The 24,255-nt window shown below is 34.0% G+C and overlaps 1 long non-coding RNA gene across 6 annotated transcripts in view; it reads left to right on the top strand.

Moving 5' to 3' along the window:
• The window catches only part of LOC116584231, a 108,847-nt gene that overhangs the window by 12,387 nt on the left and 72,205 nt on the right, over positions 1-24,255 (top strand). For 5 of the 6 annotated variants that reach the window (XR_004283107.1, XR_004283103.1, XR_004283106.1 and 2 more), the window contains exon 2: positions 6,281-6,459. The exons of the other annotated variant lie outside the window; for it this stretch is intronic. This is a non-coding gene — a long non-coding RNA (uncharacterized LOC116584231). The remainder of the gene's footprint in view (positions 1-6,280; positions 6,460-24,255) is intronic. 6 annotated transcript variants of the gene reach the window in all.

Consider the following 24,255-nt stretch of genomic DNA (forward strand, 5'->3'; position numbering starts at 1 on the left):
TTCATATTGATCCTCTCCCTGCAATTCCTGCAGAATTCTCTTATTTGTTCTAACAGAGTGTGTGGGTGTATGCGTGTGTGTGTATTTTTATATTTTCAATAAAGACATATATTTACAAACATCTCCCTTCTTACCCTTCAATGCCTTATTTCTATTACTTCCTTCTATTGGCAAGGCACTTCAGTAAAATGTTGGCTTTTATCAATGACAGTTGGTCTGGTCGGCATTGTCATGTGTTATCTTCTCTTACGAGGTGATAAAACTATTAGTTTCTAGAACATGCTACAGAATTATTTCTTATCTTGGGAAATTTTCATGTACCATGTTCCCTGCCTGTGATGCTGTTTTCTCCATATTCTTCACAACTGGTTCATTTATATCATTCATGCTAAAGCTTAAATCTCACCTGTGAATAATCATGACTTTCATGAACAAAAGAGTACAGGAACCAATGACAAACTGAAGTAAGCAACTTAGGGGTAGTTTTTTGGCCCTTGACTGAAATGTGCAGAGGCAGGTTGTGGCTTTGATCACAGCTACCTTTGTAAAGCTCTCCCTCTCTTTTTCTCTTTTGTTTCCTAGAAAACACCTAAGTTGTCGATATGACACAGCTCACTTCTTATAAGCTTAGCGGCTGTGCTGGAATGGAAACTTCTTCCTTGTTAAAGTAGCAGATTTTGGGGGCACCTGGGTGGCTCAGTGGGTTAAAGCCTCTGCCTTTTGCTTAGGTCTTGATCTCGGGGTCCTGGGATCGAGCCCCGCATCGGGCTCTCTGCTCGGCAGGGAGCCTGCTTCCTCCTCTCTCTCTCTCTGCCTGGCTCTCTGCCTACTTGTGATCTCTGTCTGTCAAATAAATAAATAAAATCTTTAAAAAAAAAAAAAAAGGTAGCAGATTCTGATTGTCCTCACTTGGGTTATGTGCTCATCCCCAAACAAATCACTCTTATGAGGGAAAGGAACCCCGAGCCTACCTCTATGGCAGATGCAGTGGGCGCCTTGGCCAACAGTCTGTTTGCAATTTCTCAGTGCTGAGAACAAACAGTTCACTGACCAAAACATCTGAAGTCCAGATAAAAGATTGTCTGAGATAATCTTTTCTGACATTCCCCTACTCATCCTTTTATTGTCTAAGTTAGCCCTCTGTAACTTTCATATCACTGATCCAGATTGGGAATTATTTCGTTTATATGTATTTCCTGAACTAGAATGTCAGCTCTATGACAGAAGGAACTCGGGTTTCCTTGTTTACTGTTCCACTTCCAGGATATAGGAAGATGTGTATCACGTGAAAGGAATTCAATATTTTGTTAAAAAGAATAAATAACCTTAACTGTAAATATCAGAAATCCATAACTATAAAAGTTAACATTCTAATATTTACGAATAGATGATATTCAATACTGTTGTCCTCTTAACTTCTTTGAGAAAAGTTGGCAAGAGGAAGTTGAACATTGGCTTTTTGCTTCTCTTTTTTTTTAAGAAAGTCTGTTGTGAGATTCTACTCATAGCAGATCTAGTAATCTCACCATGAATTTGAATGAATGAAATATTTAGGTTGATATGTATGCATAATTTAAAAATTATCTCTTTTTCATAATGAATTTGCTTTCTGCATGTATGGTTATTAATATATTTTCATATATGTCCTTGCTATGTTATCTTAGGCATTTTACTTTTCTAAAAGTCTTTGTTTCCCTCTCTGTAAAACTAGAATTATAATATTTGCCTCACAGTTTATCATGAAGATTAAATAAGATAATGTATTTTTAAAAGCAAGCACAAAACTGGGACGCCTGGGTGACTCAGTTGGTTAAGCATCTGACTCTTGGTTTCAGCTCAGGTCATGATCTCAGGGTTGTGAGATTGAGCCCTGGGTTGAGCTCCAGGCTCAGTGGTGCATCTGCTTGTCACCCTCGTTCTGTCCCTTCCCACATTTATGTACACAATCTCTCTCAAACAAATAATATATCTTTTTTAAAAAGCTAGCACAATACTTTGCAATTATAGAATTAAAAACCATAATTATTATTTCAATTGTTTCTTGCCTTTTGGTGTAGGATATCTTTTTTGGGCAGAATTCTTGTCAACCATAACAGAGATATCTGAATCCATTTATAAACCATCCCCCATACAAAACTATGTTTGACAAGTAGAGTATATATGTATGACAACTTCCTCTGTCTTTAGGTTAATAATTTTTTTTCAGATCTCTAAAAATCATATTGCAGAAGTCATAGTGAGTAAAAAGAAAGGAGAAAAAAATAATTGGGGCCATTTTCTCTTAAGACGTCAGTGCCCATGGCAGGCATCCAAGTCTCAGGAACTCACTGATGTTCACATTGTTGGTAGAGTGGTAGAATCAAGGAACACTGAGAACAGAACTTCAATCATATTTTTCACCATCCTCAAGTCATTACTTTCAACTGGCTTACAAAATATTTTCTAGGATTATTATAGACCAATATATTCAATGGGTTTACCATTGAAGATAGTGGTTTACATGTAAAGTAGCCTAAAATATTCCAAACAAAAAAGAAATAGAAACAAGTTCACATTATCCTGGGCAGCAGGGATAACTGAGCTGTCTAGATCTGTTTGATGGAAGCTTTTCTTTTGGCAAATAGACTCCTTCATCTGAGCCAGGTGCCCTCACAATCTTTCTCCCCGATTCATGACTTAGATTTGCCTTTCTGTAACTTTCCAAGTGAAGATATGAGAAGCAAAATAGAAGGCAGAACTCAGCCAGTGGGAGGTAGTGGGATCTCCCTTTTGCTGGGAGAACTTCTGGGAAGTGAAAGATCAGTAAGGTGAAAGATAGCTGGGGGCCAAAGAGCCAGGAGAAGCAAATATTGAAAGCCTGGGTCAAAGCCAAGAATTTCAGGACAAAGGAAACAATGAGAGAGGCAAGTTAAGGTGTTCCAGTCTATTTCTTGGAACAGGTTTTGTTGTTTTACTACTTCCTTTTATGTGTAAGCCATCGTAGGGTGTGTATATGCATGGAGGGGGTGTTTCAGTGCAGGTACGTGCAAAAGAACCATGGAGGAGATAGACAGTGATTCCAGCACAAATCAAATAGGGTAAGTGAGACCAAAGTAGAGAGCCATCTCAGTCATTAAGATCTCAGTACTGGTGCTACGTGCTTGTGTGCTTTTCCAAATTTTGTGGATTTCCTATTTTTCTTTTCATTTATTTACTTATTCCTTTATTTCTCTCTAGCTGCTTAAATACTTCACTACTGCATGACTGTGTGTTTGACGTTTCTTCCAGGGTCCAGCTTCCCTTCACATTTTCTCCTGGTCTATTTTTATTCATTTATACCCTTGCCTGTTTTTCTGTTTAGTTGGTTTTTTTTATTTTATTTTGTTCTCCTGTTTATCCAGGTGTTGATTTCCTGTTCATCCTGACCTTTGATGCTGGTTTCAGCCTGTAGGTTTTGCCTGAGCGATGATTCACTTCCTGGATCATGGGACAGGGTTGGGTGGATTTTTCAAGCCCTGAAGTGGGCAGCCCAAAGTCAAGAAGTAGTATGCTTAGTCCCTGAGTTGGAAGAAGGGAGAAAGTGCCAAGGGAGTAATTGCCTTCATAGATCTTTGGTTCTTGTATGGTTATATCCAAATCCAGCCCAGTGGATCATAATTTGTTTTAATTTGTGCAATTCCTTCTTAAGTGCCCTTTGTGTCACTACTCTTTCTAGTTCATCCATGTCACAAATAAGTACTGGTTTCCTTTCTTCAAATAAAGCAAGTTATGGTGCTCCTCTAATAACAAGTTCTTCTAGATTCCCATTACCTAAAAGACAACCTTCTTAATACCAAGCTCGATTACAAGGCTTTTCAGAATTCTGCAGTGGCACCGTCTTTCAGGCCTGACCTCCCACCACCCATCACTCTTCCCTCTACACTGTGAACCTACACTCCATTCCAATATTACTTCCTCAAATTGTTGGTGTTATCTTAGGATTTGTCAACATTATATACATTCCTTCCCCTGCAACTATTTTCTTCTATTTCTTCCTCTCATTTTTTTGAAACTCACTTTCAAATATCATCTCTTCTTCCCAGGCTGGCTATGAAAAGTTTATTCATTTTTAATGCATTTTCTTTATCTGTTCTTTAAGAGTTGTTCTCCTCACTTTCCTGTCTCCTGTCTTTCCTCCTTGTCTTCTTTTTGCTTCCTTCTTTCAACAGATATTTTTGGTGTTTGTGCTCTGTGCCAGATAAATCAAAATAAATCAAAATGTATGGTCCCTGTCCTCAAGGACCTTACATGTTTAGCGCCATCTAATTGTTCATGGCCTATGTCCCTCATTAGTCATAAACTACTTGGGGGCAGGAACTATCTCATCCTCATCAAATTTTCAGTAATACTTAACACAGGAGAGGGCACAGAATAGGCTTCAAGAAACATTTTTAGAAAGAAAAAACAAATATATATATATATATATATATATATATTTTAATAAATATCTTTCTGTGGTATGTATATTTAGTGTGTCTTTATAGCTGCCACACAAACAAAACCATAAACAACACTACCATTTGGGTCCTGGACTAAGCTCAGTATGTGTGGGATCTCATTTATGCTTCACAACTCCTTGAAAAATTGCCTCTTACTATCCCTATTATAGAGGCAAGGAAACTAAGGCGTGGAATAGATACTCACAGTGCTACGGCATAAGAGGTACGGCTCAGACCTGCACACCAATCTTGATGAACTTTAACACCTGAGCTCTTAATCATTTAAGAACTTAATCATTCTCTCAGCTGTCTCCAGTACCAACCTTCTGGTCTCTCTTTGTTAATCATTGGAAATGTAATAAAAGGTGTGTTGTCATTTTTTTTAAATCATGTATATACTTTAAAACTCAAATGGCTTAATGTTTTTTCAGTATATCCTGATTTTTATGAAAGAGAAGGTGTCTTATCTCAAAAACAAAAACAAAAAAGTAACATGGAATGCTATAGTATTGCACATTCACATTTAATTTTAAATACTGAAAATAAGAGCATGTCATAAGTCCCTGTAAAGGATATACCAAAGTTATTGTTTGCTTAAGACTTTCTCAACTTGGTACAAAATGTTTCTACTTTAAATTCCAAGCAGGATCATATGTAATTTCACAATCATTTGTGAGTATGCTTAAAGTAATGAGCTTCTGGCTTTTACTCCGTAGGGCAGGTCCTGATGACAACAAAATGCCTAATGAAAGTAAAATAGGGGGCGCCTGGGTGGCTCAGTGGGTTAAGCCTCTGCCTTCGGCTCAAGTCATGATCTCAGGATCCTGGGATCAAGTCCTGCATCAGGGAGCCTGCTTCCCCCTCTCCCTCTGCTGCTCCCCGCCACTTGTGCTTTCTCTCCTTCTCTCACTCTCTGTCAAATAAGTAAATTCTTAAAAAAAAAAAAAAAGTAAAATAGAATTCTACCAACACAGGTTGGTTGTTGTGGAGATATCATGACTGAAAGATTGATTTTACAATTCATTTTGCTATTATATTCTCTTTAAATTTGGTCTCCATTTTGCTAGAAAGGCAAATAAAGGCTGTTTACATACTTATAGACTGCTTAATATTTTTAAATGTTAAATCAAATCAAAGAAGTAATTACAGATATAGACTTACGTATAAATCCTGTAACATTGTTCATAAGGTTAAGATTGGCACTTTGTATTACACTTTTGCCACTCCTGAGGGCCTACTGTGCTTCTGTCTAATATATTCACTATTTTATTTATTCAAAAGTTATTTATTGAGTATTACTAATCATCAGCTGATGTGTTAGTCATAGGTGTATAGAAATTAAAAAAAAATAAAGATTGTTATCAAGGAACTCAATAAATCTGAGGAGACAATCAAGAAAAATAACTGTAGAATAGGGAAGAGCTATTCAAATAGATATATATGTAGAATATTTTGGAAGTCAGAAAAACACCCAGAGGAAAAGCCCGAGTTTACTATATTCTATATGTTTCTGTAATTTATTTGATAATATTTTCCAAGGGGAATTGAGTATTAAACACATGATAAAAACAGTGTTAACCATGGGTATTAGAGAGAGTGCCATGTATAAAGCTCCCTCTGAAATATGGTAATATTTAGAAATTTGTAACTAATTTAATATATTTGGAGCAAAAGATATTTGTAGGGTCTACATGAGATACAGGGCTGGAATAAGAATTCCAGGCTATGAAAGGCTGTCTTAGTATTTTATCAATAATAGAGTTCCACTAGAGAATTTTCAGCAGTGATGGGGTCTGATTAAAGCCTGTCTTTTTTCTTCTTAGAACTAACTTTTTGAACTGATTGGGGAGTGACTAAAACCTGCAACATGGAAAGAGTTGGGAATTCGTATGAGAAAAGATTATCTGAACTTCAGCAATGACAAAGGGAACAGATATAAGATATCAGAACACATAGTGGCCAACTAAATGAAAGAGCAAATGATGAGACAAAGAAGTTTCAGGTAATTTGAAAACATAGTGATCCACATTCTTTCTTTCTATACTATCAGTGTCAGCTTCTATTAACAATTCTATTAACTATTTCCAGCAAAAATTACAAAAGACAAATAGAGTCTCCAAGTAAAGTTTATAAGAGACAACAGTCATAAAAAGCCATGGGCAGAAATACTCTAAATTTTTATAGCCCCTTCAATGTATCTCATGCTAAAGCATCAAAAATCTTCATATATAGCCTATTCTCTTCTGTTGTACAAATGTTTTACCATCACTAAAAGTTATTTCTTAATATCCTAAAAGTACTAATGTATTGTGGAGAAAAAAATTGTATCTTGCTAGAATGTTTAAATCTAAACACACACCTGAAATAAATGCCATTAAAAGCTATGTGATTAATGATATAAATTAACTTTAAATCAGAAAGGACTTCTGACAGACTGCGTATTACACTCTTAACAATATAACATTCTAGTGTGTTTGGCTGTTCTATTATATTTTTCAAATGTTTCATTTGTTAAGTTTTGGCTTTTAAATAGTTTTACAACCCAGTAGAACTAGAGTATAGAAATTATATGTATTTTTAAAATAAAGAGAAAGGAAAATAGATTACAGATATCTCTAATACAACACATTTTAAAATTTTATTAAATGCTTTCACCATTATCTCATGATTACCACTAATTGTACTCTTTTTTCTTCTTCATTAAAAGTCTGCCACCTTAAAAACAAAAAAATAAAAAAAGAGAGAGAGAGAACATGGCACACTCTAGTGATACTTCTGAGAGTGAGAGAATACAAGAAAGTTATGCTAAGTCTGGCATTAGAAATGAGTTTTATGTGTCTATGGGGCATACAGGTGGAAAGATGGGAATTTAGAACCCAGGACAGTGAAATTGGTTTTTTGATGTTGATTTGAGAATAGTCACACATAAGTGATAGTAGAAACTTTTTGTTTAGATGGAATTGCCTGAGAATAACCAGTTAATTTAGTTTTATTTTATGTTAATATTGTTAATATTGTTAATTTAGGTTAATGTATTTATAAACTTTATAATTTAATACCTTTAGATTGGTTCTTTCAGTTTGTTTTCAAATTCCTTGCCTTTTCTTGCCATGTTACTTATAATATAGCAACTAGAAAGATTTTTTTTTCTGTGAACTATATGTTTTATATAACTGCTCAAGAATAATGTCCAAAATCAGAAAAGGCAGAATAAAAAAATGATGGTGTGAGATGAAAAGAGAGCTAAAATTGAACATAGCTGCCAGAGGGGTCTCTAAGAATCAAGGCACAGAAGTGTCCACTAGTTTTGGCAGTTATAAGGTTGCCTTTGGGAGATCAGATGGAATGAGTGAGGTTAAGACCAGATATAAATATGATATGTATAATAATGTATTGATTTATAACAAATATGCTAAAATATTTTATTTTAAGAGGATATGATGCCATTGCAATAAATGGGTAAGTCACATGAGATAAATATGACAATGATGTTGTTTTATGTCCTGGAGAGCACCAAATTACTCTCAATATAAATAATCCAGTGAATCCAGTGAATCTCAGAAAAGGTATTATTCTTATGGAGTCAAGAAGCTTTCCAAACTTAAATCAAAATATGACCGGTGAATTCAAGTTGGCTAGTTTGGAGTGTTCAATTATGCTATTTTCTTCAAACTTCAAGGGTTCTCATAAGAATTTAGGTGGAATAAATCTCTGAACAACAACAACAACAAAAATGGTAGTTTTCCCCTATAGAACAGTATGTTTTATCTGCTTTCCCATTTAATGAAAAAATTATTAGGCTTTCAACTGGACAAAGCTTTTTTCCCCCAAACAAAGAATAGGATTAAAGTTGTTGGCTGTTTTTCTCATTGAGTTCAGCTCTTGTTTCTCTTCATAAAACATTAACCTGAAAGCAGTATTAATTTATGTTTTCATTTTTTTTCTGATTTTATAATTTTAGTGTCAAGCATGTATTAATTGCCTTTATCTTGCTGTATTCATGCCAACTCTACTGTCTCATTCAATGTCCAATACACTCACACTCTTCCATGATTTATTTATTTTGCCTTTTCTGATTTTTGACATTATTCCTGAGCAGTTACATAAAACATATAGTTCACAGGAAAAAAAAATCTTTCTAGTTGCCATATTATGAGTAGCATGGCAAGAAAAGACAAGGAATTTAAAAACAAAACTGAAAGATCCACTCCAAAAAACCTTAAATTATAAAGGTCATAAATACATTAACTTAAATTAACAATATTAACATAATACAAAACATAAATTAACTGGTACCCAAGATAAGAAGGCTTAATGAATGGGGTATACATGGATATACTTGCTTGATTTAATATTCAAGAGGAAACATAAATTAAACATGTGTGTTTCCTATGTACTTCTGCATCTCTATTTCCATACAACAAAAATTGTATATAGAATGATTGTCTTTTGGCATTTACATTTTCATCTTTCCAGCAACATAATTTTGTACTCTTATTGCATTATATTTATTGTAACAAAAAAGTGAAGTACCAAGTCTTTGAAAAGTTTTCTGTAGCAGTACTCAAATTAAGTATGTTCTTATATTAATATTGATTTTAAAAAGAACACCCATTCTCTAAGCATATAGGTTGACTGCAGGTTAACTACATCATGTTTATAGAGTACTTGCTTAGCAAATTATGTAATAATTCTAATACATGGCAATCATATGTCACTGCCTTAGAATGGTCATATCAAGTAGGAGTGAATATATTTACATTTGTGGACAATGTTTAGGACATTCCCAGTATACAAAAAATATGTTTTAAAATAGTTGACTATATTATGATCTTGCAATTTTACTAACAATTCAGATATGACTCAATCCGAAAGAATCTGAAGAGTATGGTGCCTGGATTGTTTCCATATTACAATTGGAACAATGTGTGACCTACAATATTTTACATTGTCTTCTTATCAACTGAGACTCTGTTTAATAAGGAAAACAAAATAGGATATAATTCACAAAAATAGGAGAAGATGAAAAATCAGCTTTTTTTTTTTTATATTTGAACACTTTATACTCATGCTGAAAGTTTTTCTGAGATAAGTGTTTGGCTAAATCAATTTTTGAGTTGCTACTTTTAGAGACTTGTAAACTGAATTGATTGATCATTTTAGCCCAAACAGTTGAATTATATTTGCCTGTAGATGGCATTTTACCTATCTATTCTTGCCTAGAAGAGTGCTCTGCACAATGTGGTCTCAGCAATTCTGTTTATTGAATTTCTAAATGCTATAACAAAACCTGACATCTGTTAAATTCATACAATGGGATATTATTCTGCTATGAATAAGGAGTAAAATATTGATTCATGCTACAACATGGATGAACCTTGAAAATAGTATGTTAAGTGAAAAAAGCCAGACACAAAAAGCCACATACTATAGAATTTAATTTATGTGAAGTGTTCAGAAAAGGCAGATTCCATAGAGACAGTAGTTGCCAATGGATGGGAGAGAGATAGGAGAAAATGGGAGAGTAAATTGTAAAGGGTAGGGAGTTTCTTTTCAAGGTGATAGAATGTTCCAGAATCAGTGATGGTGGTTACATAACTGATTATACTAAAAACCACTGAGGTGTACATTTTATTTTATTTCTTTATTTTTAAAAGATTTTATTTATTTATTTTGAGAGCGTGAGAGAAAGCATGGGCCAAGGGGAGGGGCAGAGGGAGAGGGAACAGCAGACTCCCCACTAATCAGGGAGCTGACCCTAAGATCATGACCTAAGCCAAAGGCAGACACTTAACCAACTGAGCCACCCAGGCACCCAGTTGTTCATTTTAATTACAATATGTGAATGACATCTCAAAGACGTTATAAAATTTAGTTAGATGTAGTGAAAAGAAGGGCCATTTGTACCCCAATGTTTATAGCAGCAATGGCCACGGTCGCCAAACTTTGGAAAGAACCAAGATGCTCTTCAATGGACGAATGGATAAGGAAGATGTGGTCCATATACACTATGGAGTATTATGCCTCCATCAGAAAGGACAAATACCCAACTTTTGTAGCAACATGGACGGGACTGGAAGAGATTATGCTGAGTGAAATAAGTCAAGCAGAGAGAGTCAATTATCATATGGTTTCACTTACTTGTGGAGCATAACAAATAACAAGGAGGACATAGGGAGATGGAGAGGAGAAGGGAGTTGAGGAAAATTGGAAGGGGAGATGAACCATCAAAGACTACGGACTCTGAAAAACAATCTGAGGGTTTGAAGGGAAGGGGGGTGGGAGATTGGGGGAGCCAGGTGACGGGTATTGTGGAGGGCACGTATGGCATGGAGCACTGGGTGTGATGCATAAACAGTGAACTCTGTAATGCTGAAAAGAAATTAATAAAATTTTTAAAAAAGGAATATAAAAAAGAATTTAGTTAGAGTTTTAAGTCTTCAATTTTTATTAAGCACTGATTAAAACAATGTGTATTTTTTGCCTTTTTTGCAATTTATTCTTAAGAATGTGTTTTTCTTAGAGAAAAATATATGATGTGATAGACGGGTTAATTGACTTGATTGTGGTAGTTGTTTAACAATGTATACTTTATATCAAATCGGCACATTGTACACACACATTTTACATTTTTTTCCTGCCCCCCTGGGGACTTTATTCACATTAGATACTTTAAATATATTACACTGTTAAATACCTAGGAAAAGAAAAGAAAAGGAAAGGCTTAGAAAATTGCAGTTGAAGAAGAGAGGACTGGCAAAGTACAGGTAAATGATGAGGAAACAGCTTAGTGAGAAGGAATATGAAGGCAGGAGGAAGATTTTGTGGGAATTCTTTTATACATCTACATTCCATCTTAGCTTTTGGAACACAGACATCTTTTCTTATATTAGAATTTCTGTGCTCAAACAAGAAACATCCAAAGCACAATAAAAAAAAAAAAAAAAAGAATGAATGTGTTCTTCTTGTGCTGATCATTGTACTAGAGATATGAACTGAAAAATCCTTTAATCAGGCTATGATCAGGGTGCCTGGGTGGCTCAGTTGGTTAATCGACTGCCTTCGGCTCAGGTCAAGATCCCGGAGTTCTGGGATCGAGTTCCACATCAGGCTCCTAGCTCCGCTGGAGTCTGCTTCTCCCTCTGATCTTCTCCCCTCTCATGCTCTCTCTCACTCTTTCTCTCTCTCAAATAAATAAATAAAACCTTAAAAAAAATGAGGCTATGACTGAAGTAGTTGGAGAAGAACTTCAGATACACCCAACTTCAGATACACCCTAGCAATGATGCTGGTGGTAGTTTTGAGTTATAATGAACTGTTTTAATAAATTAAATATGTGATACATTGTTATATAATTTAATTTATGTGCATGTGCAAAATAAAACAGAAGTATTATATTTAAATGGCCGTTGGGGAAGGTTATAATAGACTAACATATGCCATAGTAGGACCTACTTTGTGTTCCCTGTCTATGGAAATACAATTTCACATTCTGTAATTGTAATTCTGCAAAGGAATAAGCGACCCCTGACATCTAATGATTTTTCCATGAATTTTTACTAGTCCCATTTTATTTTGGTGGCATGACTGGTGAGTAATGGGATACCTCTTAAATGGATGTTTCATCACTTTTTCAATTACTCCTGCTGGTTGAGCTATTTATAAACTATCTCTTTACATGTAAGTGGTTGCATCTCACCAATGGCATTATTATTTAGTATGCCTGAGGGTTTTCCCCCATCCCAAATGAAACCATAATATTTTATGAATTTGCTTGGATAGGACAAGTAAACTTTTTTGCTGTTTGTATGGTCCCTTAAGCCTCCAAATGAGTGCCATTCTTACAGTCTTCTTGACATTTTCTCACGCTCAGATTGCTTGATATACTAGCTCTGCTCTAGACTATTCTCTTGTCTTACCACAGCTGATAAAACCAGTATTGGTTGCCTAAACCCAATCAGGACCACTCATAAAGTAGCTAACAGATTAAGAGGTAACCTAAATGCAAAACTCTGCCCAATAGAAGCAGACTATATGGCAATATGACTGGCTGAACTGATTAAATTCTTTCTTTAGGGGTTGGCCAGGGGACTGATGGGGAGGTTAATGGTTGGTAATGAGAGCAAAGCTGAGAGTTGGTTATAGAGAAATGAAAAGTCCAGAGAAGCCATTATACTGAGAGGAACATCTAGGAAGGACTCAGTGATTATTCACAGGAGCAGATGGAAGTAAAGACACAGTATGCTTGAAGCCCACAGCTGTGAAATCATGAGCGACGGAGGGGAGGAAGCAGTATATGTCTGATGTGCTGATATGACCAAGTAGTTATTCATTGCTAGTGTTTTGGCATATATTTTGAGTAACTTTCCAATGTCTCAAAATATTGGCTTTGCAGTGTTACTCATTCCACAAATACTTATCAAGTGCCTATGTGCCAAGTGCTTATTCTAAGTGGGGGACTCCTTAGTGAACAGGAAAGCTCTTGGGGGAAATTGGAAGGGGAGGTGAACCATGAGAGACTATGGACTCTGAAAAACAATCTGAGAGTTTTGAAGGGACGAGGGGTGGGAGGTTGGGGTACCAGGTGGTGGGTATTATAGAGGGCACGGATTGCATGGAGCACGGGGTGTGGTGCAAAAATAATGAATACTGTTATGCTGGAAATAAAAAATAAAAAATAAAAATAAAAATAAAAGCAGAGGACTGCTTATATAAATGAAAAAAAAAACTTAAAAAAAATGGTGCTAAAAAAGGTGTTTCTATATCAATTTGAAGGCATTATTTTAAAGTTTTCTGTTATTCTCATTCTTGTTGTTTGTTTGTTTGTTTTTATAAATACCAATTCATTAAATTTTCACAACAATTCTGGAAGAATCTAAATTTTACAGCAAAAAAAAAAAAAAAGAAAACGATTTGCCTAATTAGATGGTGATGGTCATACCATCTACTACTAACAGGTGGTGCAACAAGGTTTTAATTAAGGCAGTCTGGTGTCAGTGTTCATGTTCTCCATCACGTTTAGACACTGTCTTTTAAAATGCTTGTGGCAGAATTCCCTTTGTGTTTAGAGTAACTACATTTGTATGGTTATGGTTCTTCTAATCTAGTATCATGTTGAATTTCCTAATTAATTGTATTTTTCTTGAGGACAGGGTTTCAATTCATTGTAGGCATTTATGGCTAAGGGACTACAAATATTATGGGATGATGGAGTGATAATGCTACTGGTTATGTTGGTCACCACTTGTATTAGAAGACAATCGTTGTTATTCCTTGACATCTTCCCAGAACCATCAGTCATGAATGAAGCACATATTATCATATACAGTAACATCATGGTGAATCACGGTACTTCTCAGAGGGATGTGCATATTAATATATCTTTTATATGCCGTATGTTCTGAGTCACAGAGTGAACTGACATAACCCAATTAGCCTTCAGGTACTATAGTAATTCTTCTGAAAGATGAGTTATGTTATTTGTTATATAATATCATTGAAACAGTTTTCCATATTATTCTTACATTTGTTACATGGTAAATCTGTATTGGTTTAGGTACCTTTTTTTTTTTTTTTTTGCTTTTGTTTTTGTTTTGTGTTTGCATTTTCTTTGGGTTATTTGCTACCTGGAATTGCGTGATATAGTTGAAAACCATTGATACTTATAATCCATACACAATATCCATTTGATCTTACTCTTCCTCCTCAATTTATTAGCAGTGGTGGGTACCATACACCAAGTATTATAGTCACGATAAACTATTTACACACATATATTGAATACAATCTATCTTCTCATTTTTTGTTTCAACATATTGAATTTGGATATAACTTATCAGGAGCCCCAAATCTACCAGAGATGTTTTTCATATTTATCCAATAACACCACCAAAGCAATTTGTTAAATTCACAGTTGAACATATTTCACTGAAATTCCCTGGTGCAAAAGGAACAAAGTGTTTGAGATGCTACAGGTGGCTTTCAAATTTATTCCCTGAAGTATAAGTCTGTTACCAAGGAAACATTTTGCAAATGGTAGGAAAGCGCTCACCTACTTGCTTTGTCACACGTCCCTGTGGTTTGTGTGTGTGCTGAGCCCATTTCACAGAGTGCTGCTGGCAGCTTCCATCCTCATTATAAATATATTATAGCCCCACAAAGCACTAAGCAGAATTGTCAGGGACAAAATTCTTCTGGCTTTCTTTTCAATGAGAAAATGGGAAGTAGAGGATAACACTAATTAGAGATGGTTTACCAATTCAAAAAACTCTTAGTGATAGGGTTGAAGAGAATTTGAAGAAAACTAAAAAAAAAAAAAAAAAAAAAAAAAAAAAAAAAAAAAGCAAGAGCAAGGGTAACAATATTACAATATTTAAATTAATCTGGATAATTATAAATTTGAATATTGATAATGCTGGGAACAATGTGCTTAACAGAATAGTTATTGTTTGGCTTGTAATAATATTTTCTGGGACAAATAAAGTACCATTTTATATTTTTAAATGATCTTCTTTTAAATGATTTAGTATCAACTAGAAAAATTTACTAATTACTTTGTGATCCAGATTCTTTTCTACTTCCAAATTCTCAACTTCATGTGAATGTGAGAGGTATCTGGTACCCTAAAATGCATTGTTTTGTGTATTTTGAAAAGGTAATTTAACTCTATCTAATATAATCTTATAAAATAAATTTTTAAGGAAGCTAAGCTTTTGACATTAAGTGTCATTGACAGTGACACTGACATTGACATAATGACAACTCATTGTATGCCTCAACTTCTAAAATACCCAACATTTGTTAATTTGCTATGATTCAATAATTTACAAAACAGCCTTGCATTAATTGATCCCTTACCACATAAGTGCTTGATGTTGAGGTTTCAAAATTAACACATGGCTCCTACTGTGAAGAATGCAGTTAGTTCTGATATGAACATGTAAACAGATGAATGATAGTCCTGTGGTATTAGAGATGAATTAGGGAGAACCTGTGGGTTTTCTATTGATCCTGAACTATTACTAAAGTTTTAATTCCACCTATAAGGAGACTGTATAAAATATTAGTCCTGTATATGAAGAACAGCTTATTCATGGTCTCATGCCTGGAGTGACATTTACATGTTTTAGGGAAAGTTCTAGGTGACTGAACAGGTCTACTACTAGGTAGAAGGCTATACTTTAATCATTTATAACAAAGGAGAATGTACATAATTTTGGCCTAGTGCCTTCTTTTTTTCACTTCGGATTTTTTCCCCATGGAGGACCAGAGAAAATTAGTCTGCTGCAGAGGTTGTTGAACTACTGCTAGGTCATCCTCAAGTTTTAGATTGCTTTTATATGAATTAATTGTATCATTTAGTGTTGTACACATTGAGTACAGACCCTGAACTAAATTAATCTCCCCTAAATTCTAAACTCTGAGGATGACATTGGGCAAGTATGAATTTAAAAAGGGCACCAGAAGGGCACATATTTATCTTGGAACTTTTCAATAAAACTCTACTTGACATTGTTTTAATAATTCCTAAATTATCAGAGTCATATAAGAATTATTTTACTCATTGGAAAACCCTGGGGATTTATTTCAACCATGACTATCATTTGATTTATGTGCCTGCTTCTCAGAGTTTGAAAATGGCCACTAAGCAGAGTTTATAAACTACAGAAACATCTTAAGGAAATTTTGTTATTAATAAATAAACAGAAACTGAATGTAAACTCAGTTTCAACATTTATACTCTACATCAAACAAGAAATAAAAATGCAAATGTCTTGAAGAATAAATACGTACTTAAGGAAAGATATAAGGGTGAATAATGAAGAGCACAGAGGCATTCAAAGAACCTTTAAACACTATTTCAATTAAAAAAATTTCATGTTCACTTCATCTAATACATGTTTCTCTATATTACAATTTTCACAGACTCAGCATGCTTTTCTGGGCTGATGCCAACTCCTGTGTTTTTCAATTATTCTGATAGGAAAGGTGGATTGTTGATAATTTTTCTTCCTAAATTATGATTTTACCATGTACAAAAAAACGTTGATTTGTAATGTATTTTATTTTTCTTTGAATGACAGAACTGAGATGAATGAAAGAATTTTTTCCAAATGTTTTTCAAAATTGGACATTCATGCATGAGATAAAAGTTTGTAATGTCTAATTAAAATATTTCTATTTTGGGGCACCTGGGGGCTCAGTTAAACCTCTGCCTTCAGCTCAGGTTATGATCTCAGGGTCCTGGGATCGAGCCCCGCATCAGGCTCTCTGCTCCGCAAGCAAGGAGCCTGCTTCTCCATCTCTCTCTGCCTGCCTCACTGCCTACAGATCTCTCTCTGTCAAGTAAATAAATAAAATCTTTAAAAATAAATAAATGAAATAAAATATTTCTATTTTATCTATATCGTCAAAATATATTTATATTTTATCTATATCGTCAATGGAATATTAGTCATAAAGAAGAATGAAATTCTGTCATTCGCAGCAACATGGATAGAGCTAAAGGGCATTATGCTAAGTGAAATAAGTCAGGCAGAGAAAGACAAATACCGTATGATTTCACTCATATGTGGAGTTTAAGAAACAAGACAAAGGAGCAATGGAAAAAAAAGAGAGAGAGAGGTACAAAGCAAGAAACAGACTCTTAACTAGAGAGAACAACTGATGCTTACCAGAAGGAAGTGAGGTGGGGTTGGACAAAATAGGTAATGGGGATTAAGGAAGGAACTTGGGATGAGGCCTGGGTGGTGTGACGCAGTGTTGGATCACTGTATTGTACATGTGGAACTACTATTACTCTGTATGTTAACTAACTGGAGTTTTTAAAAATGAGCAAAAAGAAAATTTTTATTTCTTTGGCTTCAATATTATTCAATTTTTACTTGGGAATTTGTGAATTTATGCAAATGATATCACTGAGGTGAATTTATTCAAATGACTAAAAAAGCTAGAAAATGATGATGTTGAGAAATAGCTGAAAGTAGCAATCTGAATTCTCTTACCACACTATAGTTGAGTGATTATGACATTTTGGCTGTAAATAAATATTATAATATCACATTATTCAGTTTATCCTAATGCTGGCTAGTGTTATTTCATTAAAAAATCCAAATTTAATTTTTTGAAATACACATAATTACTTAAATTTGATGAAAAACATGGTACTAATTTGAAGCAATTATTTTTCTGAATGGACACTATGAAGTTTTTAAAATTTAAATTAACTGGAAATTTCATGGCTTTGTAATGAGATAAGGCACTAATTAGAGCCCTACATTTAACTTGGAAACATAGATGTATTTTGACTTTGGAGAAGAGAGAAGAGAAAGGAAGTAACAGACAAGTAATATGGAAAGAAAAAGAGAGAGAAGAGGAATGGAGAGAGAGAGAGAGAGAGAGAAAGCACTGATAATATTCCTCATTTTTACATTTTTTTAGCCTTTTATTGTGATTGTATACTTGTACTTTGCCTGAAGAAAACATTCATCATAAACAAGGTTTACGATGTTGTCTGCTTCCATTCCTGACATTTTGTTTTCTGATTTTTTTTTCCTATTAAAGATTTTGAGGAACACTTAAAAAAAATAGAAATTGAAATTAAAATTAAATGGCCATATACTGAAAGACTGAAAGAAAGAATAAAAGGAAACATCTAAAGTAACAAAGCTTTGTTTTTTTGGTTTAAATAACACAATTAACACTTGCTACTTTGAAGGTAGAGATTTTAATTCATATATTGAATATTGAAATAGGAAAACTATAGGATACAGTTGAACTAAAACTTGGTCATCTTGATGACTAGTTTACTTTCCCATGGATTATTTTCTCTTAAATATTTGACATGCTGAGACCATGTCTCTAGAGTATTAGTGACCAGTTAATTCAGTCAAGAAATTAAGCCAGTTAGGTCAGTGTTTTAAGATGGAGGATTTTCACATGCTCGATGGATGATGGAGACACTAAGAATGTCTCTTATCTCTTCGTTCCTTTCATGTAAATTGTCTTTACATCTAGCCTTCCCAGCCTTTTGGCATCCAGTCAGGTGAATAACTTAGTAAGTTGATATAAAATGAAGCACAGAGAAGACGAACATGAACTTAATGTTAAGAGGTAAATTGTGATGAGAATGCACATGTTTTCTTGACTTCAGAATTAATTCCTATCCTCAGCCGTGGACTGTATTTAGGCTTCTTAAATTAACCCAAAGACCTAATTGTTCCCAAAGAGCTAATGGTTCCCAGCACTTGTTAAACATTTCCATCAAGAAACCTTACTGAAATTGGAATGGAATTAGAAAACAAAATGGTACCTGCAGCAGATTTTCTTCTGTAACACCAAAATTTCTTTTCTATTTCTGTTACATATTTTATAATCATTTTAACTTTACATTTCTTTCATGACACAGGTTTCTCAAACTTTATAGTAAAGTTGTCAATCTAGGAAGATGCTAGTATTTATCTTGTAGCTTCTGATCCCAGTAATCCAAGGTCCTCTGACCTTAGCTTGAAGACTGAGAACAAGGATAACCTGAGAGGGCAGTAGTAGCTCTGGCTTCAATTGTTACTAGGGTCAGTAACATTGAGTATGATTGTCTTGTATCTTTAGGCTGCATTTTATCACTTGTAAATAACGGTTTTCAGTAGGTTATCCCTCAACAACCTCTTTAATGAAGGTGTTAAACAGCAGAGTTATGCTGACTTGTATAATTTCTCAAAACTGTAATATACTCCTTATGTCAAAATATCACCCTCAATCATTAGTGAAATAAGCCTTATTATCTTAAATGACATTTATAACTCCCAAACCAATGAGAGGGAGCCATCTTGTGGTTTAGGCCCAGAGTGACTTACATTTATTAGCAAAGAATGTATATAATCTGCAAAAATATAATAGCCTCAGATACCTTATGAATGTGATCTAAATTTTTAATCGTTAGGTAATTTTAAAAAACTCCAATTATGAGTATGAATAAAGGTTTTTTAGACAATTTGGGAACTTGCTCAAAGCTAAGGTTATGCAGCAAAGAGGATGTTAGTGCTTGTAATTTATTTTGTGAAAACCTTTTGGTAGTTGTAATGCTTATTGAAGATACCAAAGGGGTTTGGGCTATGTCACTTAGAAATAAAAGAATAATGATATGAAGATAGATAATTGCATATCACCTATTATATTTTGTAATTATATTTCTGAGTCATAAGAATCAGTCTTTTTGATTTGTTAGGGGTGTGAATATGGTATATGGCAAGTGAGCACGTCAGATTTTATTGCTTAGGAATATTATATATAACACATTTTTTTAAATTAAAGATTTTTATTTATTTATTTATTTGACAGAGAGAGATCACAAGTAAGCAGAGAGGCAGGCAGAGAGAGAGGGGAAGAAGCAGGCTCCCCGCTGAGCAGAGAACCCCATGCGGAGCTTGATCCCAGGACCCTGAGATCATGACCTTAGCAGAAGGCAGAGGCTTTAACCTACTGAGCCCCCCAATCGCCCCTATATATAACACATATTAAAAGGTATGCATGTTTAGCATAGAAAAAACAATTTAAGAGTTATTAAAAATATGCTCACAATTAAATACTATCACATTAATATGACTTTTTAAAGTTTCCTTTTAGAAACTAAATTATATTGTCCATTAAGGTAAATAAATCATATGAACATAGTGTCTCCAGATCTATTTCTCTATGCTATAAAATAACATCATTCTTCTTTAGTTAACTTTCATAAACTATATGAACACAACATCTCAAATATAACCAATTCAACCACTAAATGGGTTCTGATTTTATAGATTCAGAGTAAATTACAAAGAATATAAATCTCTATTTCTCATTCTTTTTTATTTGAAAAGGGAAAAAAACCCGAATAGCTGGAACTGGAAAAATATTTTAATTTGCTATATGCCACATATGAGTAGTCACAATTTCAGAAAAAACCGGAGTCTTATTTTAGAGATTATTGATTACCTAAGAATAATATAAACTCTACATAAAATAAGCCTCTTATTTTATGGTTCCTGCAGATGTTATTTCCTTCCTTGCTTTGCTCTTGAACGTGGAAGAAGCTTTCCTGTTTGCCACCCCTTGAGGTTTTCTCCTGCTAATGAGTAAAGACTCAAAAAGATCTGTTGATAATGATTAGGAGAACAAAAGAAGCAGCCAGAGATAACAATATTATTAGCAGGTAGACTTGCAGTCCATATTAGTATTTATTAAATAATAATATGCAAGATTAAAGCTGTATTTATTTCAAGGGATTTAATAATCTATTAGCAACCACTTTCTGGCAATTTAAAAGAAAATCTATGCTTTTGGTTCTCCACTCTGTTTTAAAGATTTCAGAAATTTAAATATATTCACTTTGTTTCCTATTTATATTTCATATCATATTTACTTTTTGATTAGCTACTTAGCAAATACAATATTACACTCGTAAGAGCGATCTTTCATAAAGCAAATATTTCAAACAATGTCAATTGGTATGAAATTACTTTTGGGGGGAAAAGTAATTGTTTTAAGAAAGACCCTATAAATCTATAAATGCAATTATTTCTTCAACCAATCCTTTAGAAAAGCTTCCTCCCCCCACTCCCCAGAAGAAAATGGAATCTGACATCTACTCAAAAACTGAAAGAATGAATGTTATGGATGACTTAAAAAGAGACCTGTTTGTGGGCACCTGGGTGGCTCAGATGGCTGAGTGTCTGCCTTGGTCTCAGGTCACAATCTCAGGGTCCTGGGATCTAGTCCCATGTCAAGCTCCTAGCTCATCAGGAAGTCTGCTTCTCTCACTCTCCCTTTGCTTGTGCATTCTCTCTCTCTCTCTCTCTCAAATGAATAAATACAATTTAAACAAACAAACAACAAAAACCCAGAGACCTGTTTGGAAGACCAAGAGCCATTAGGTTACACAAGTAAACATTGTCATTTGATTTCTCTCTGTATTCCTTGTTTGGAGAACATGTTTTCAGACAGGTCATTTTTCATGTCACAGAATGGACTATGAGTGAGCCTTCTTCCCCAGCCCGGCTTCCTGCTGAAGTGAATTTTTTAGAGCAGGCTACTGTGGCATAAAGAACATCCACTGAAGGAGACCCTGAGTTTCTCAGTGGGTAAAGAATCTGCCTTCAGCTCAGGTGCTGATGTCCTGGGATCCAGCCCTGCATTGTGTTCTCTGCTCCACAGGGAGCCTGCTTTTCCTTCTCCCTTTGTCTCTCTCTTTTTCTCTCTGTGTCTCTCATGAAAAATAAATAAAATCTTAAAAAAAGAAATCGACTGAGGTAACTTAATTTTTGAATAAGGAAGCAGGAAAACAAAATACCTACAATCTAGTATCCTGTAGTTCAGTAATGATGGCTTCCTTTTAATTTAAGATTTCTAAGGATGGGTAATTATAAATGTAAACTGTGCAAAGTTACAAAAAATACATTTAGAAAATAAGTTTCTCAAGGAAGAAAGCAACTGTCAGCAAGAATAAATTGTGATAAAATACCTGAAGAAAAATAATCAATTTAGTGGTATTTGAAATGGTGGATATAAATGAGGATAATACAAATATTCTAAATCGTGGTAATACACATTGATTTTTAAAAATCAGAATTTACCAATAAGCTGTACTCACATTATGCTTATTCGTGAACATTTTTTTTTAAGTATCTATCACATACAGATATCTCCAGCACTTGTACTTACAGATGACCTTGCCCAATTCTATGGAAGCATTCAGTCAAGAATCTGGTGACACTATATGACTATTCAAGCACAACTCAAGTGGTTAGTGAAGCCCAGCTCATCAGGGAAAATCATAATGTCAACTTTGCAAGGAATTTTCAATCTATCAATTTTCCTCAACCTTGGGCAGCCAATAAATATCTGAAATTCTGTAAAATATTGTTACATATAAATGATAGGTGCTCAAAAAAATGAGAGACAAGTTTTCACATACCATACTGCAGTATTTTCTTGGTTATTTTTTATACATGAATTTTCCTCTTTTTTCTTAACCACTAAACTCTAGTCTTCTCGTGTAGAAGGAAAAAATTCCAGATGAAAAACAAAACAAAACAACATAACACCACCAATATTCCATTTTGAAATGGTCCTTATGGGTGAGTGAGATAAAAGTGGTTTAATAAATAAATTGATTTTAAGGAAAAGGTTTTCAAATAAAAATTATAAATATGATAATGTCAAATCACTGTTCTAAATAATAACACATCTCTCATTTTATTTTGAGAAGAAAAGCTCCATTCACCATTTCCTTAGCATATTTTATTTTAATGGAATGCATACATTAAAGGTTCTTTGCATGGTATATGACTGGGTTTGTGACCAGATGTGATAGTTTCCGTCAGAACAAAAATCTAGTATGACTTTTATCAGGAAAACAGCACGACCCTTTGGTAAAATTTGATCTTTATAAAAATGGGACAAAAGAGGTATCCACATTCTTGAAAAGTGTTAATTTTTATTGGTTTTGATCAAATTATCTATAGTTACATGATAAATACCACATATCGTACATGAGTTAATGACTCTTATTAGAGTTTGCTAGTTGCAGAATTGAACTAAAGACAATATCATGAGAAACAAGTTGATAAAATCATGCATACATTTTTAAATATATTTTCAGCATAATGTCCTGAAAAAATAAGACATCATCTTGACAGGAAGACAGACAGACATCAGACCCAGGAAGACATGTTTTAAATCTACAGAAAAATAGTTAACACCATAAAATAGCAATACTTTTTTTTTTTGGTAGTCTTTTAAACATTTTGGTTCACTAATAATAAAGTCACTGTATGCGATATTAAGATGGCACATAGAAAATATATGGCACATTTTCTTTTTCGTTTCTCTCCACAGCATATTCTATAATATTCATAAAATGGTGAGCTACTTCACTCTATTTTACCCCCCCAGTATTATCATCTGAAATACACTAAAATATAAATTTAAGGAATTACGGGATGGCTATTGCATAATTCATAGAGATGAAAGTGAAAGAGTGCAAAATTATTCAAGCATGTTTAAACACAGCCTTACATCCAAATCCTTTCCCGGCCTTTAACCCACAGCTCCTTTCTCTTGGTTCACATTAACAAGCCAGGCAGGTTAATGTGCACACTAGTGGGGCTGCCTGAAGGCACCTTTGCTAAATGTCCCTCAAGAAAAAAATCACCTATTAAAATAAAACAACTTAATTCATTATATTTTTATTCTAGCTTTACTCTAAAAATATGATTTACATTTGGCTGATAGTTTTTGTAATGCAGACTATTTTGCAGGGCTTTATATAATACCTTCATATGATGAAATATATTTTGAGGGACTTAATTGAAAATTACTGCTATGTTATAGAGACATTTAAAGTTACTGTAAATAATTTCCATAGAAATCTATATAGACAATTAACTTTATATTTCATTATTTTATGAAGCTTACAACATCTTATGATTGTTTAACACATAAAGTGCATTTTTAAATGACTTAAATAAGAATAAAGCTAGTTAATAAGGGGTTGAGAAAATGGCACTGACTCAGCTTAAACATAGACAAAAGATATGAAAAAATAAATGAAGCCCTGTCTCTAGGGAATGAAGTAGACTTATTTGCAATTTATGAAGTAAAAGCCATTTCTTAACAAAGATTAGCTTTCTTTTATCATTTAGACCTATGTCACGATGGAACAGGCTGTCTTCAGAGTAATGAGCTATATGTTACTGAAGAAATTTTGAAGAATGTGGATAATTTTCTATCAGGAATGTAATGATGAAGATTCTAACATTGG

The sequence above is a fragment of the Mustela erminea genome, chromosome 2 (genome assembly GCF_009829155.1).
Source record: "Mustela erminea isolate mMusErm1 chromosome 2, mMusErm1.Pri, whole genome shotgun sequence".
NCBI lineage: Eukaryota > Metazoa > Chordata > Mammalia > Carnivora > Mustelidae > Mustela > Mustela erminea.